Below are 11,001 nucleotides of genomic sequence, written 5' to 3'. Positions count from 1 at the left end.
GATAGATAGATAGATAGATAGATAGATAGATAGATAGATAGATAGATAGATAGATAGATAGATAGATAGATAAAGCAGTGAATGCCTAATAAATAAAGTAATTAATAAACACCTTGAATACCAAATCAATAAATCAATAAATGAATAATGCAGTGACTGCCTAATTAATATATAAATAAAGTGACTGCCAAATAAATAAATAAATACATACAAACATACAGTGAATGCTTAAAACATAAATAAATAAAATGAACAGATAAATTCTTTAAATTTATACTTCTTTAATAACAATGTTTATTATTTGGGTAAATCCCACGAAGAATTATAATTATTTTAATTAATTATTATTATTTTTTAAATTGTTTTATTTTTTATTTTATTTTATTATTTTTGCATAAAAAAAAACAGGCTTATTTTGTAGGTTCATACATTTTTTTAGTTGCATTTATTAGAAAATTATTATTGTAATTGAAAAATAAAACCTAAATTACTATAAAACTATCATGAAAATCTTCTTGTTAATTATGAAAATAATACCAAAAGACATAAGGCAAAAAAATGCTTAAGTAGGCTTAATTTTCTTTATGAAATAAATAAATAAATAAATACATACATACATTTTTCTTTTAATTTTGAGAAAAGTGAAATATGATTTGGACTTGTTTTTATTTATTTTGTATTACACAAACATTCATTATAAAATGTCAGCAGAACTAGTTTAGGACAGAAAAAAACAAACTGTTGATGAATGCATCTGATAACCAGCACATCTTCATTCTGTATTTAGAGTTTGTCCTGGAAATCATTGCTTCTTTCCATGCCGTTCTGTCCAAAACAGACAGAAAAATTAGCGTTTGTGTGAGAGAAGAAACCCATTCAGAGCAATGACTGGTTAAATTATGCAGTTTTGTGTCACTGGTTAATAGTGATCTGTGAGTTTAGATTTATGTCTATTTGTGGGCGCTGAATCCTGTTATTTCATTTCTCTTATTCAACTAAATTGTTGAAATGTGTATGTAAATGACAATAATTACATTAGATCCCCTCAATCCACAACATCATGACATTTGCAGTGTGTTGAACGAGCACAGGTGTTCGGTCCAGCCAACACCAGTTCAAACTAATTACATCGCCGTTCTGGCTCCAGGCATTGATTCATCGTGGGCAGTGTGTAATGCATACCGAAATCCTTAAATACTGAGCTCTAGACAGATTGCTAGACAAACATGCATGCATTTTATAATGAGATTTCAATTCTAAAAGTGCCATTTCTGTGCTAATAATACAACCAACTTATTTTTAAACAAATATATCATATTTGATACACAAATTTCACACGATCTACTCCATGCCTTCTGTCTCTGATTGATAGTTTGGACTCTTTTAGTCTAATTGTACAATCGTCCAGCTTCAGCTCGAGCTTCACGTGTCCAATCTTGACTGATTTTGATCAACTGCAGTAATATCTCCAGATGAACACTTACTGGACTGAAGCAGCTCAGCTTTACTTGATTCTCCATCAATCATGTTTTAGAGTCTCAAATCTGATCCTCAGGATCTTTTGAGGAGCGTTTGTTTCCAGAAGCTTTACTTTCACAGTTCCTCAGCGGAGGAATGATCTTCACAAGCCTCCAGAACATCTCACATCTTCTGAGGAGCCTTTATTTCTTCAGCTCTCAATCACTGCATTATATGTTTGGAGCATTTCAATCTCATCTTACTGAGAAAGATTACTGGAGATATAGAGCGACCACTGATATTTATAGCATTTTATGTCAGTATCTGCTCTACTGTTATAAAGATCTCATTGATTTACAGCACAAGCATCAGAATTTCATCAGAGAAATATCAGCATCTGCAGCATATTTTTGCGTCTCTGAATAAAATTGAGCGTATTTTTCCTCCATATTCTCTCTATATCATATTACAGAGCTAACAAAAACAAAACATTTTTGTAACGTTCTCATTACATTATGAAAACATTATTATTATTAACAGTTTTTAAACGTTTCTAGATTATACGAACATTCTATTTTATCGTTTAGCAAACTTTAACGATATGTTTGAATGTTCTATAAACCGTCTTAGACGAACGTCAAACTAAAATGTTTAAAAAAAAAATATTCCATGTATAAATAATGTTTCTGTGCTAGCGTTTTGAGAATGTTATTAAAGGAAAACACATTGAAAACAGTTATTTCTATTTAAATTCTATTTATTTTTATTTAAATTCTTATAATATTTCACTCAAATACATGCAGCCTTGGTGAGCGGAAGAGACTTCTTTCAAAAACATAAAAAATCTTGAAATAAGGTTCAATAAATTGTTCCATTTCAGAAAATTTTTTTTTTTTCCTTACTGTTATTTCATATATCAGGCTTTATGTGATTAAACCAACACACCAGAATCTGTTTGAATGCTGAATCAGTGACACACATCACTCTGAAATGTGACTGGCTGCAGCTTGGTGTGAGAAAGCGGCATTAATCAGGCGTCGGTGTCTCTCGCTCTGCTCTCCAGTGCTTTTGGAGAGGGTTTGTTGGCACTGGCTGTTTTTCCAGCTCTGCAGTCATTTGTATTCACTCTCTCTGTGTGTCCTTTAAGTCTGGCTGCCTGTTCTGGCCCCTTTATAGTGTGTTGCCTCCTTTATCAATTCGTTCTTGTTCCTCCTGCCCCGAGGGTCTTTTCCCTCAGTGCGTCGGGCATCTTTTGAAGTTGACCCGTGTTGCGCTGGGGGCCGGCGAGAGTGTGTGAAGAATGGTGTGTAAGATGTTGTGTGGAAGCCAGCGGAATGAGACTCAGACTCAAAACGCACAAACCTCAAAACACCAAATTGGCTGTTTATTGAAGACGGATGAACAGAGAGGAGAGGCTCTTGTAAAAAAGCCCACAAATAAAGAACAAAAGGAGAGTTTCTGCAGCGAACTGAACCACACGAGTTTTACATGTCCTCAAAAGCCGTGCACAGCTTCTCATGCTTACTAGTTGCCTCGCTAGTGTGTATTGTGTACATGCAAATGTAACATCAGTGATCTGTGCTGTTTTTTGGCAGGTCTGGACGGTGTGCGAGTGGAGAAGCGTCCATGTCGAGATGAAGCAGGTGAGTAATTAAAACATGCATCTCTGTCACCAGATTCATGTGGCCATGAACAGAGCAAAAGCCTCTGGATGACACTTGATTGGTCGCAGAGCAAGTATATGTAAACACTTTGTAATGATTTGTGGGCGGGTGCCATAGCGTTGCTAAGTGGTTGCCAGGGTGTTGCTATGTGGTTACTATGGGGTTGTAGGTGGTTACTAGGTGTTTTGTTACTGTCTCAAGTCTCTGTGATATATACTGTTCAAAAGTTTGGAGTCAGTAAGTTATTTGTTTTGGAAAAAAAATGATGCTTTTATTCAGCAAGGACGCGTTAAAGTGATCAAAAGTGACAGTAAAGACATTTATAATGTCACAGAAGATTCTATTTCAAATAAATGCTGCTCTTTTGAACCTTCTGTTCATCTGTGAATCCTGAAAAATCAAATGTAGCACCGTTTCCACAAAAATATTCAGCAGCACAACTGTTTTCAACATTGATAATAATCAGAAATGTTTCTTGAGCAGCAAATCAGGATCAGGGTTATTATAGAAAACCATAAAAATTAAAAATAAAACTTAATACAAATAAAGCTTAAAAATTTAAAGAAAAATATTTTAAACTGAAATAAAAATTAATATACAGCCATGTAAAAAAAAAAATAAGTTATACAAGTTGTAGGAACAGTGTTTTGAAATGCTTCTAAAACATTGAAAAGTCCACAACTGTTTTCAACATTGATAATAATCAGAAATGTTTCTTGAGCAGCAAATCAGCATCAGGGTTATTATAGAAAACCATAAAAATTAAAAATAAAAGTTAATACAAATAAAGCTTAAAAATGTAAAGAAAAATATTTTAAACTGAAATAAAAATTAATATACAGCCATGTAAAAAAAAATAAGTTATACAAATGTTGTAGGAACAGTGTTTTGAAATGCTTCTAAAACATTGAAAAGTCTATTTTTTGTTGTTGTGATTATAACATTATTTAAACGTTATAAAAACATTTCTACTTATGTTAGTTCTACTAACTTTATTTTCACCCAAAATAAAATGTTATTTGGACGTGTGTTATTAATATTCTTAAAATGTCTGTTTTTTTTTACAACATACTACAAATTGTATTCTTATGAATTTTATGAATTTTTCTGATTTTATGAGAATATTGCTCTAAGAACGTTTTCTCTCAACATTATGAGAATGTATATCAAATGGTAATGAAGTTATAAGAAAGTTCCATGAGCATTACTGTAAGAACGTTTTATCCTAACATTTATCAAACTTACATTTTACTGGGTATATGTAAATATATATATATATATAAAATGTAAAAAAATAAACAAATTCAAAATATTAATAAAAAATATAATAGTTTCTCATATAGTAGTATCTCAGTGATACTGATCAGCATATTAGAATGATTTCTGAAGGATCACGTGACACTGAAGACTGGAGTAATGATGCTGAAAATACAGCTTTGATCACAGAAATAAATTAGAGTTGAACAGATATTCACACAGAAAACAGCTATTTTAAATTGTAATAATATTTCACATTTTTACTGTATTTTTGATCAAATAAATACAGCCTTGGTGAGCAGAAGAGACTTCTTTCGAAAACATTAAAATAATCTTACTGACCCCAAACCTTTGAGGGTAGATCCAGTACAAATGCTGCAGGATCACTAGTAATAGTGATATTTACTTCAGCAAATGTCCAGATCTTTACCTTTTCTGATATCATATGTTATGATGTTGCGACTGCGGGTTTTCACTGGCTTCGATCTTGCACTAGTCAGCAGACAGAAGCTGGATCGGCTCTGAGACGTGATGAAGGGGATGGAAAGCTTCTCCCTGCACTCCACAGGTACATGCACAGATGAAAGGAGGGAAACTATTTAAAAACACTCTAAAATTCATTAGCAGCCACTCAAGGAGCTCAGCGGAGCGAGAGCGCACAAGAGCACCTGAAGTGCTTCACCTCATGCTGCAATAATAAGACATGAGAGACATTAGGAGCTCCAGGACACAACGACATGTTTTCTGACCACCAAATCATGTGGAATAGAGAAAAGCAAATTCCTATTGATTATAACTCGGGCCGTCGTAATGAAACACACATTACTGCCATGACAACAGATGAACAAATAGCTGGAAAAAGTGGGCTCTGAATTTACTGCCACTCATGTGGCCTGTCAGAGCTTTTTCATTATCTAATGGAAGATTTGGTCAGGCAAATGCTCTGTTTTTTCTCTTTCTTTTCCTTTTCCTTCTTTGTGATCTGATGAAGGGAGCGTTAGTGTGTTGATCCTGAGTCCTTCTAGTTAAACTGCAAACAAAAAAAAACTTTCTTACTGTGTATATATCGCAACATTCTTAAATCAAGATACATTTACTGGATATTAAGATATTAAGTCTCGCTTTTTAAAGAATGTATCAAAATTAAGTGAGTTTATGCTTAAAACAAGGCAAGGCAAGTTTATTTATATAGCACATTTCATACACAATGGTAATTCAAAGTGCTTAATATAAAAGAAAAGAAAATAATAATAATAAAAATAATCACAACAATAAAACAAGGAATTTAAAAACTTTGAAAATTATTTAAAAATTGATTTAAGAGGTTTAAAATTTATTTAAAACAGTTAAGAATAGAAAATGGTTATACATAAAATATAGTGCAATCAGTTTGGACATTGCACAGTGCTCATTCAATAAATGCACAGCTAAACAGTTTTGAGTCTGGATTTAAATGTGGCTAATGTTTTAGCACATCTGATTCCTCTTCTGGAAGATGATTCCAACTGCGGGCGGCATAATAACTAAAAGCAGACTCCCCTTGTTTTGTGTGAACCCTTGGTATTTCTAAGAAGTTGGCGGTGAGTGTTTCAGGCCTCAGACAAACTTGATGCAGTTACAGACGTGCACTAGTGACTGATGAGGAGTTCAGTGCTTTACAATTAGTGCTTAATGGGTCTAATTTTAAGGGAATTTGTTAAATTAATGTGCCACATTTATGACTGTCGAGCTTCATTGTGATAAAGGACAAGAGTGTAAGTTAGAGATGTATGGATGGAAAACACCTTTTTTGTTTTAGAGGGTAGAACAAAAATTAGAAAAGAATCATTACATTTTGAGTGATGACTTTACCAAGCCTTGTCTAATGAGTTATTTAGATGTTATGTAATCTGAAAATGGGCAGCACAAAGAGAGATTTGAAAGCTATGTGGTTACAGTATGTGTTGCCGTATGATGAAATACAAATTAAAAATGAAATAAAATAAATGTTAATAAAATGAAATAAATTACAATATAAAACACTTTTTATTTCAGCTAGCTGGCAAAGCAGCATTTCCTAATTTTAATTTATTTGATGTTAATGTATTAGGTTTGAAAGCTATATGGTTGCTTGTGTTTTGCTATAGATGTGTGTATATTGTTTGTTTACATCAGGGTTATTGTAAACTAAAACAAAAAAACATTACTTGAAATAAAATAAATGTTAACTAAATTTAAATAATAATATAAATAAATAAAATGAAATAATAAAATAAAAATGAAATAAAGTAAAATAAAATAATAAATAATAAATAAAAATAATATAAAACCTTTTTTTTCAGCTAACTGACAAAGCAAATTTTGAACAACTGAAATACAATAAAATTAAATATTAAATTAAATTAAATAGAAGTAAAAGAAAAAATCAAATATACTGTTTTCAGCTAGTTGCCAAAGTAACATTTGAACAATTGAAATACAACAAAATAAAATAAACAAATAAATAATGTGAAATAGAAATCAAATAAAATGGAAGAGTAAAAAAGGCACTGTTTTTTCAGCTAGTTGCCAAAGTAGCGTTTCCCAATTTTATTTAAACTTGAGATAATAAAATAACTAAAACTAAAAAATTTATAACAGCTATATATATATATATATAATAAAAACAAAAGGAAAAATAATAAAACTTTAACTGTAATTAAAATGAAAACAAAATATAAAAAAAAAATACTTCAAACTATTAATTAAAACTATAGCAGTGTCTTGGTGATAATAAAATAACACTGGTTTACATATGAACTGTTTGACAGCTGGTTTCAATTCATGCAGTTTCAGTCAAAGAGCATCTACAGGATTATTTGGGGATTTCTGTCGGTAATTCATCTTAAATAGAATTGACCCACATATTTGTTATTAAGGTCACGGTTAAACACTAATCACTATTCCAGATCTCTTTCCCTACGCTTTCCTTGAAAGCCTCAAGACATTTAGATTTCATTGATGGCATTTCATAGGATTTGGAAAAACAGGCCATCGGCTGAAAGAAACCTGAAAACCCTTCAAAATTTGATTTCTATAAATTCAGAAATCCGTTCGTCCGTGCCAGCCACAAATATGAGCACAAGTCAGGGTGGAAAGTTTCATGTATATTTGAGTTTGATGCCTTGATATGATTATGCACTTGATAAGGGTCTTTGAGATGTAGTTGCTCTATGAAAAAGTCAAGCTAATAAATGTTGTAATCTGCTGAAATCTCACCGATGCCAGCAGCTTCAGCGGGTTTAGTCTCACTTGATTCTGCTTTTATCTCACATTAGCTCTTGAAGGCCGTGTGGTGAAGAGCTCTCATTATTTCCCGAAGGATGAAATCAAAACCGCAGACTCCCTGAATAATCACCAGGGCACTGCAGTCTCGTCACCTCACCGCTGTGACATCTGTGACCTTCTGAACCGTTGACCTCTCAGAGGTCAGTCACAAATAAGGGTATGTGGCACGAAAACACAATCATTTTAGAAACGTCCTGTCACTTTGCTTTGTTTTGTTTTGAAGGCAGTGCTGGCTGATGCCAAGTTACCACAGTTCACTGTTTTAACAATAACTTATTAACTAGATCCATTCTTCTCAGCCATTGTTAACAGTTTTTATTGATTTGCTATATTTAAGATTAAACCAAGATGATATCAGGCTATTTGTTTCCCCCCATTTATTGTAGTTTTTAGCTTTCTTTATTTACTATGATGGGTTTGTGAACATTGCTTTGTTTAAAACTGAACAAACATAATATTACTTTCTTCTTATTATTTTTTTTAATAATATGATATTATATAAATTATAATATTGTTTAAAAAATTGTTAAATACACACACACACTCTATTATTATAAGTTGATAATTATTTGTGTGTGTGTGTGTGTGTGTTTTAAATGTATATAAATATTATATATTATAATATTAGTTAATTATATAAATAATGTTTCGATTATTATTATAAATTCATATATTAAATAACATTTACAATTAAAAATACCCTACTACAAAATACTGGACTTTTATTTTTTAAATGAAATATATGTTAAAACTAAATATAATGAAGTATTACAATAAACATTATATAATGTTCTAGATACTTTTTGTGTAATATAAAATAGAAAAATTAAATTGATATTCTTTGAGGATATATATTTTTCTGTTGCTGAAATGCTTTGTTATTTTTTTATTTATTATTTATTTATTTGCTGTTTTGACGTCATTCAACAAAGTCAGACTCTCTCAATTCATTTTCAGCTCACTGTGCTTTATTAGTTTTATTGTACATTTGTATTGTCAAAGCATTTGCAAGTCAAATAAAAATAGCATGAATAAATAATGTGAATAAATAAAACATCACCAGTACAAGAAAATATTCAAATAAAGTAATAAATTAATTCTGTCTGTGTGAATCAGTTCTCTGTTCTCATCCGTTTCTCATCCACCGCTCCATATGACAGGCTTTTGGGTAAGATTCACGTGTTACGTAAAACCCTCGTCATAACTCGCTTCTCTCCATCTGCGCTGAATTTGTGCTGATGAGAGCGGCCAAGATCAGCTGGCTGTTTGATGAACCGCTCACATTGGTGCTTCATTTGCCCGAATGATCTAATTGCAGCATTAACATTGCTTTGTGCACATAAAGGTTTATGCTTCACTGTTATAATGTGTGTTAACATCGTTGAGCTGTTTAGTCCCAGAAGTGTAGTGTTGGTTTAGTCATGTTCAGTATTGTTACAACTTGTATCTGCATTTACTTTACAAAATCTATTAAACCAACTTACAAAATGGTTTAGGGTGTTACAACCAGGGTTATTTTAGTATCATTGATACTGTTATAGTTTTTATTAATATTTTATCATTAAAGTTTTTATTTGTATATTTTGTGTTCATTTTTAATTTTAGCTAAAGTTTTAGTAATTTTGCTGTGTTTTTGTCATTTATCATTTTTTTTATGTTTTTTAAATATGTCTATATAGTTGTAATGTAATGTAAATTAGAAATTTTGCCTTGGTGTCTAGCTGATTTAATTTTATTTGATTTCATTTCATTTCATTTCATTTCATTTCATTTTATTTTATTTTATTTTTTTATTTTATTTTATTTTGTTAACGGTTATTTTATTTCAAGTAAAAAAAAAAAGGTTTTTGGTTTTAGTTCTAAATAAGTATGATAACCCTGGTTACAAAAATATTAAAAAGGTTTTAAGTCTAAAGTATAATTTCACAAATGCTGTGGATTTGTATGATTGTGATTTTGGGAACAAAATTAGTTCTGTTGGCATGATTGCAGTAATTAATTTATCTTTACATAAGCCTTCATAACAGATAAATGAATGGCATTAATCAAAGTAAATTGCTGTTTTAAATGAAAGGTCATTTAGACAATTATCTATTCAATTTTTTTTAAATATGATATCTGAGATTTCAATTGAAGGTTTGAGGCTTGGGCTAAAATGTGTGGTCTTTAATAACAAGCCTAAGAATATGATTCATGTTACGAAGGGCTCATGAATAATTCAAACATTTATTTCACAGGAAACAAACTGTAAAACATATTCCTCTCAATGCGTTCTGCTCCGCCATATATTCCTCGTATATATCTCCACAATGCTGATGGACAGCGTTATGAAATAAACTAATTAAATCTGGAAAATGAATTGTGCCGATATTTCATTTCCCGCATCATTACGGAGTGGAGTTAAACAATTTTTGCCATCAAAGTATTAAAGGCATAAATCAGCGGTCAAATAAAAGCGTGTGCTGGAGAGTTATTGTTTGAATGGAACTACAAAATCATTATAATCAAATTTATGACCCACGGTCACAGAGCCCATGAGACGCTCACACTCGCCTCGCTACCTAATGATGTCTTCAGACTAAACTGATAAACCCTGTTCATCTTTACCAGTCCATCAGCATTAACCTTCACAAGTGTCCAGCGTGTATGTTGATCGTTGGTGCATTACTTTGGGGAATAGATCTAAAAACACATGCAGATAAATGACAGATGCATGCCTCGTTTGAACATGCAAAATGCAGTATAGCATTTTCGGTGACGCTTTACAATAAGGTTCATTAGTTAACAACTTTAGGTAACATGAACTAAGCATGAACAACACTTCTGCAGCATTTATTAATCTTAGTAAATGTTAATTTCAACATTTACTAATGCATTATTAAAATCAAAAGTTGTGCTTGTTAACATTAGTTAATGCACTGTGAATTAACATGAACTAACAGTGAACAACTGTATTTTAATTAACTAACATTAAAAAAGATGAATAAATACTGTAATAAATGTATTGTTCATTGTTTGTTCGTGTTAATTAACTAGCATTAACTAATGGAACCTTATTGTAAAGTGTTACCGCATTTTCTGTCAAACATTCTTTCATGTTAAGGCAAAACTCTAAATTCTAATTGATATCACCATCTTTCTCCAGTTGATTGATAACATTCAAGTCCCCATTAAATCAAAATTAATTTTTTTTGGGTGTTAGTATCAATATGTTAGTCTTAAGGTTATCTATAAGGCAGTGTGCTCCAAAACAGTGACAAAATTCGCATTTAGAAGATATAAGCATTCAAAGCTTGCAGTTCGTCACTTCCGCCAA

This window comes from Sinocyclocheilus anshuiensis, unplaced genomic scaffold, assembly GCF_001515605.1.
Source record: "Sinocyclocheilus anshuiensis isolate Anshui unplaced genomic scaffold, SAMN03320099.WGS_v1.1 scaffold614, whole genome shotgun sequence".
Taxonomy (NCBI): Eukaryota; Metazoa; Chordata; class Actinopteri; order Cypriniformes; family Cyprinidae; genus Sinocyclocheilus; species Sinocyclocheilus anshuiensis.
Note: the sequence above shows the minus strand (reverse complement) of the source record.